At 37.5% G+C, this 6,597-nt stretch overlaps 1 long non-coding RNA gene across 1 annotated transcript in view; it reads right to left on the bottom strand.

Moving 5' to 3' along the window:
- LOC138177490 (uncharacterized) overlaps nt 1-3,105 on the bottom strand; it is a 6,841-nt gene extending 3,736 nt beyond the window's left edge. Inside the window, exons 1-2 of the long non-coding RNA XR_011172509.1 lie at nt 3,031-3,105; nt 1,440-1,568 (exon numbers count right to left, since the gene is read on the bottom strand). This is a non-coding gene — a long non-coding RNA (uncharacterized lncRNA). The remainder of the gene's footprint in view (nt 1-1,439; nt 1,569-3,030) is intronic.
- Nucleotides 3,106-6,597: the final 3,492 nt, after the last annotated feature.

Raw genomic sequence — 6,597 nt, 5'->3', positions numbered from 1 at the left:
CAAGTCCAACGGGGCATGGAAGATCTTTAAATCCCATAACCCTTACAAATGGTTGTCCAGAGTCTCATCTGGCCACATCACACAATTCTTCCCATGAGTGAGCCCCAAAGCAAAACCTCACATCAGGCTATATATAGCCTTCTCTAGGGTCAGAGAACATCACAGCTATAGCACTTGACTATGAAGTAACAAAAGTTGGGCCTTCCTGAAAAATAAGCCTCCCACCACAGGCTCCATGTGACCACATTCAACCTATTAGGGGGCAGAGTTTATTTTCAAATCAGAGAAGGTCCTCAAATTCACCTAGGCCTATCAAGGGGCAGGGAAGATCTTCAAATTCCCATTACCATTACAATGCCTTAATCATATCATTTATCATTTGTACCGTGTAATGGCATTAATAATAATAAAATAACTGTGCTAATGCTTTACAAATATTTCATTTGATCTTCACAACAACTCTGGGAAGTAGATGTTATTATCATCCACATTTTAAAGTTAAGTGAACAGAGGCAGAAAGAGATTAAGTGACTTGACCAAGGTCACTAGTAAGTATTGAAGTGGGAGTTTTCCTGATTCCAGGATCAGTGCTCTATCCACTGCATTACCTAGACACATTCATTCTGTCTTAATTCCTCGACATGTTCCACTCTTGACTGGATATTCTCAACTTGGAAGTTCACTCTCACTCTGTGGCCTTCTCAGCCTGGAAGCTCACTCTGCCCCTGTGGTCTCTTTCCCTGATTGATTCCTCCCATGACCTCTATTTTAAGGAAAGTGCCCAGATCACTTATGACTTCATTCCTGGTCATGTCCTCTCCTGACTCTCCAAATTTGCTCTCCCATGTCTCTGCACAGGTACCTTCTCTACTCTTCCCCCCCATTTTCAGATCCTTTTTATGCATCCCCCACTGGAATATCATCTCTTTGAGGGCAGGGACTGTTTTTATTTTTGCTTGTATTTTTATTCTTAATACATAGCTTTGTGCCTAGCATATGGTAAATGCTTAATAAATGTTTGTTGCCTTAATGACTTGACTTGGTTTCTAGTTGAGTTTGGATGCCTAAAGAAGTTTGCTAAGAACTTAAGGGTTTGCTAGGTGGCACAGTGAATAGAGCACCAGCCCTGGAGTCAGAAGGACCTGAGTTCAAATCCAGCTTTATACATGTAACACTTATTAGACATGTGACCTTGGGCAAGTCACTTAACCCCAATTGCCCTACCCCCCCCTACAAAAAGAAAAAAAACATAAGGTAATTTTTAGCATGATATAACCAATGAATTTGGAGTTTATGGCATCAGAAGTACAGTCTATCACTATAAAATTAAAACAAGCTGTAATTGACCCAATTTTATTCTATCTTATTTACAGAGATGGTGACTCAAGAAATAACTGTATTCCCATTCCCAAAGAAAGATATTGAATATTTATACTTACTCATTAAAGAGATTCTACAAAATCTTCTAGATACCAGGCAATAATTTTTGTGAGAAGTCTTTGAGGCAGTCAATTCAAAGTTATTTTTCTGCTAATAAATGTCATTTGAGAATACAAATACCAATAAACCTGAAAGAAATGAAATCTTTTCAAACCTAGGCCTTGGTCTTGATAATCAATCTAAAGACTAAGATCACATTTTTCCATGTAGTCTATGAATCCTCCCTCCACCTATGGATGTTCTTGAATTTCAATTCACAAAGTAGGGAATTTTTAATGGTAGGATACTTGTGCCACTTCATTTTCCTCTACCAAGCTGTATTTCTGGGCACTTCTAAAGTTGACTCATGCCTAAGTTTTCATATTTTCACCTTGCTAATAGATCTGGGGGGAAATGTCCTTGAGAAAGTAAATAATTGAGTCACAAATGAATATTGAAATAACAAGAAGAGCATTAGTCATATTCTCAAAGGAAAACAGTTCTCTCCAAGTTTCTTTACACCTCCAAATGTCATTAATTTTGTATTCAAGGTGTTCCACACTGACTCCAATAGCAAAAGCCTGGTCTTACCCCCTTTTAGTACAGTGTATTATATATAAAGAACAGAGTCTATAGCTAAGATTACTCCTCCTGCTTGTTCCTATAATTGGTAAGCATCCTGCTTCTTTTCATGTAGTTCCCTGTCTTACCAAGGTTGTACTGGCCTGCTGTTTTTCAATAACATGGCTGTTACTCCTGTGTCAGGGGGAGAAAAAAATAAACAACAAAAACAAAAATAACCTTGCTACCTGGTTGTTTTACATGGGGAAAAGAGAAAGTAAATCTTCCCAGCTGCTGTCTGGAAAAGAAATTGTCTTTTCTTCTTTCTTCCCAACTCCTTCAACCTCCCTTTCCCTCTGATTGGAAGGCTAGACAGTGGAGCAATAACCCATTCCAAAGCTTTCCTTTATAGAAAGCTGGAACCTGGACTTTCCATTTGTAACTAGCTTGGTTTGAACTCCGTAGAATGGTTACACACACACACACACACACACACACACACACACACACACACACACCCCAACCCTTTCAAGTTTCCTTTTATATGTCATCTACCCCCATTATATTATAAACTCCTTGAGGGCAGGCATTGACTCATTTACTTGTTTCTATCCCCATCACTTAGTGCCTGGAGTACAGTAGATGCCTACTAAATGATTATTTAATTGAATTGAATCCTTCTTGGGGAAATTTTAATGTCCATATAACACATAACGAGCTTCTGTCCCTCTCATTGGGGTGTAGTCCTCAAATTCTGGAGTCCCAGATCCTGAGGAATTGCTAAGACTCTAATTTCCCAATATCTCTGTGACATCTCAATTTCCAATCAGAAAACCTAAAAGTGAAAGCTGTTATGTTCTCCTTTCCACTCTTTGACCAAACATCTAATCAGGGCACTCACATATAACTCTATCCCTACCAAATCAGTAAACCACCACATTAATTCCTCCATGAAAATACATGTATAAAAACCTCCATTAATTCTATGACCAAATATAAAATCCTTTGTCTTGTTTTTAAACATCCCTTTATAACCTACTCCCTTTTTACCTTTTTATGCCTTACTGCCTTCCTCACACTCCATGATCCAGAGATACTGGCCTTGCTATTCCTTCCATATGACTCTCAGTCTCTCTCTACTCTGTGCCTTTCTACCAGCTTACACCCATTTCTGGAATGATATCTGACCTCATTTCTGCCTTCAAGACTCAGCTCATATACTACCTTCTGCAAGAGGTCTTTCCCAATTCCTCAATAGCTAGTGCCTTCCCTCTGAGATTACCTCTCATTTCAGCTGTCTATATTTTACTTAGTGGTTTTGTTTTGGTTTGGGTCTTTTTTTCTGTTTTCTTCTCCATTGGAATGGATTTCTTGATGTCTAGGGTCACATTTTTTTTCCTTTGTATCCCCAACATTTTTTACAGTGCTGGCCCATAATAAGTACTTAATAAATGCTTGTTGACTGACTGATTAAATCTTGTTGGAAGATATTTCAGTAAACCAGAACATACGTTTGCCCACTTCTAGATCAAGGCAGATATTGATGCAGTGATAACTTCCATTTTTTTTTTACAACCAGGATATATTCAAACCCGAATCACTGAGAAATTCCATCAATATCATATCGTGAGTAACATCAATTGGAAAATGCATCTTCAATAATGAGATCATTTATGCCCATCATGTTAGTCATTAGGTCAGCATTGTAGGCACAGCAAATATTATTTGAAGAATTAAAGGGAAATGACTGCAGGTAAGTTGATAAAAAATGCTACTATATACCCCTAAAGAAACTCTTTAAATACTACAATGAATATGTTGCCACTGTAGAAAGGAGACTGCACAGCAATTTGGACGATGTTCTGGGTAATATATAGGTGCATGTATAGAACTGAAGAAAAGAAAAAAGAGAAACTTCAGGGACAAAGCCATTGATGGGTCTCAGTAGAAAGGAACATCGTGGGATAGGGGGAAGAGCATTGAATTCGAGTATGAGGACTTGGGTTCAAATCTTGGCTTTGAGCAAGCTACTGGGCTTCTCTGTGCCTCAGTTTCCTTATCTATACAATTAGATGACTGGATTCTATAACTTCCAAAGTCCCTTCCAGCTCCTAGTTTAAGATCTTATAAAGAAATGCAATACATGCCCAGTGACTTTACTGTCACAATTTAACAAATAGTCATTAAATAATAACTATGGGCACTGTGCCAGGCACTGAGAAAGTATTAAAAGGACTAGGTTCTGACCTCAAGGAGTTTACCATCTGGAAGTTTACACATTTTGACACAAATAAGAATATCATCAATAGATGCATTTACGAAAAGGAAAGAACAATGTTAAAGGGGCCACAGAGAATGTATTTAGGGAAATGAAGCTTGTATTATGTTATAAAATCAAAGAAGTGGTCCCTGGTTTATTTTCAGCTCTGCTCTAAAATGAGAATCTCACCATTCTAACATTAGCAATCCTTGGCTATAGGTGTCAGCAGAAGGTTGAAGATGACAAAGTTGAGTATGTGGTTAGCAGCCAGAGAAATATACCTTGAACCCCAGACCTTATATAGAGTTGCACATATGGCCCTACTTTACTTGAACAAAGACCATATGTTTGAGCTCCGTCTCCTACTGCTCAATCTCAGAGCTAGCATTATGTGCCATATGGAGTTGAGAAAAGCTGCCTATCTGTGATGTGCAATGATCCACAGACAGTCACGTAATATCAGCCTCATTTAGGTCTATCAACTTGAGGAAATGAGTTCTCACCCAAATTAGACTTGGATCAACTTTTCTGAAAACCGAATACCTCAGCATATTCTCTTTGATATGCCTAGACTTACAAATAACACTCAAAGAACTCTCCAGTTCTCTGACAAGCTATTTTCTCAATAATATAACTGCAGCTACTGAAGAAGTAAAGAGTAAAATCTCCTCAAATAATAATACTGAGCATTTGTAGAGTGCTTTCATCAAGGACTCTGAAGTACTTCAAAGATGTTGGTAAATGAATAGTGGTCAGGCAGGCGAAGGACTCCCTTTCATGATGAAAAGAAAGAGGAGACAAGTGATTTCCCCAGAACTAGGTCATGCTGACAGAAACAGATCTTTTAGTGTTTTATGCTGTAGTGAGTTCTGTTCCTAGTAAAGTGAAGACCAGAAAGATAAACCATGATACTGCAACTCATGAGTTGTGGTTCCTCATGGTTCCTGTTCAAATGATTGTTTTTATGCAAATACTCACCATATAAAATGAGCATGGACACAAATTCCTTAAAGCATTGAGGAAATATATAGGATATGTTCTTTTTTTATATTTTAACATTCCCACTATGTGAACTTTAAGCCAGCCATATTTTAATTCATGGCAAAATTCTAGAACAATTTATTAAAGAGATGGTTTGTTAACATCGCGAAAAGGCAGTAGTGATCACAAGGGGCATTAAGGACAAGTCAGGACAGATTTACTTCATATTCTTTCATAACAAGGTCAGTAGATTAGAGGGATGTTGTATATATATTTTATTTATGTAACCTGAAAGTCAAACCCATGGTCACATAAGTCTCTCTGTGCATTGTTGGAGAATGATTATTTAATACTCAGTGCCTGTGTGAGGTGCAGAATTTGTGAGACCTTAGGAAAAGAGAGATTCTACTTGTTTGGTATTTAGTTTCAAGAGAGAAGATGTAGGGTTCCAGGTTCTCTTTAAGGAAGAGACTACTGAGGGAGACTCTATGAAAAATTTGACATATATATGCATATTATATACATATACATGTCTTGACCCTCAAATTCTTATTCCCAGCTTACTACACTAAAGACTTGAGGGAATTCTTCCTTGGGTGAGATCAAGGAAGAGTTTTAAATCAGCTCATGAGAGCTGGTTGTTAAATTTTCAGTGTGACTATTTACATGTCAGAAAACAGCAAATGTTACAAATTGGAACTTGATTTATTGTTTTATTAATTATCTAAATGAGAAAATGATGGAGAAAATATTTATAATGTGTTGCTATTTGGTCATTTTTCAGTTGTGTCTGACCCCACTTAGGGTTTTCTTGGCAAAGATACTAGTACGTTTTGCCATGTCCTTCTCCAGCTCATTTTACAGATGAGAAAACTGAGGCAAACAGGGTTAAGTGACTTGCCTTAAGTCTACAGCTACAAACTGAATGAGACCAGATTTAAACTGAGGTCTTCCTGCCTCTAGGGCCTGTGCTCTATTTACTGTACCACCTTGCTACCCCAATTTTAATGTGGATTAAACTTAAAAGTACATTATACATCCATTTTTTTGGAAAAAATATGAACATAGTTTAAGATTAAAAGTATGCTGGACATTTTTTTCCCCTAGAGAGTCAGTTATTAAATCTTTGCCAGGATACTACTCCCATACTCCCAGATCAGGGACTGTGTGTGTGTCTGTATGTGTGCCTCACTGAGCTATGTTATTCCTGATGGGAAAGTTTATATACTCTGTGTACTATTTGATATATTCTAATTGATATAATTTCTCTGATTTCTGTTTTCTTTTGCTTGAATAAATGAGGTTTTTGGGGGTTTTTTGCTATTCATTATCTGTGATGGTCTTTGTGTAACTGGCATTCACTGGGAAGGGGATCG

Source organism: Petaurus breviceps, unplaced genomic scaffold, assembly GCF_028583685.1.
Source record: "Petaurus breviceps papuanus isolate PSGF00001 unplaced genomic scaffold, PetGlider_PUasm1.0 90418, whole genome shotgun sequence".
In the NCBI taxonomy this organism is placed as follows: Eukaryota; Metazoa; Chordata; class Mammalia; order Diprotodontia; family Petauridae; genus Petaurus; species Petaurus breviceps.
This window is presented reverse-complemented; position numbering and strand designations above follow the sequence as displayed.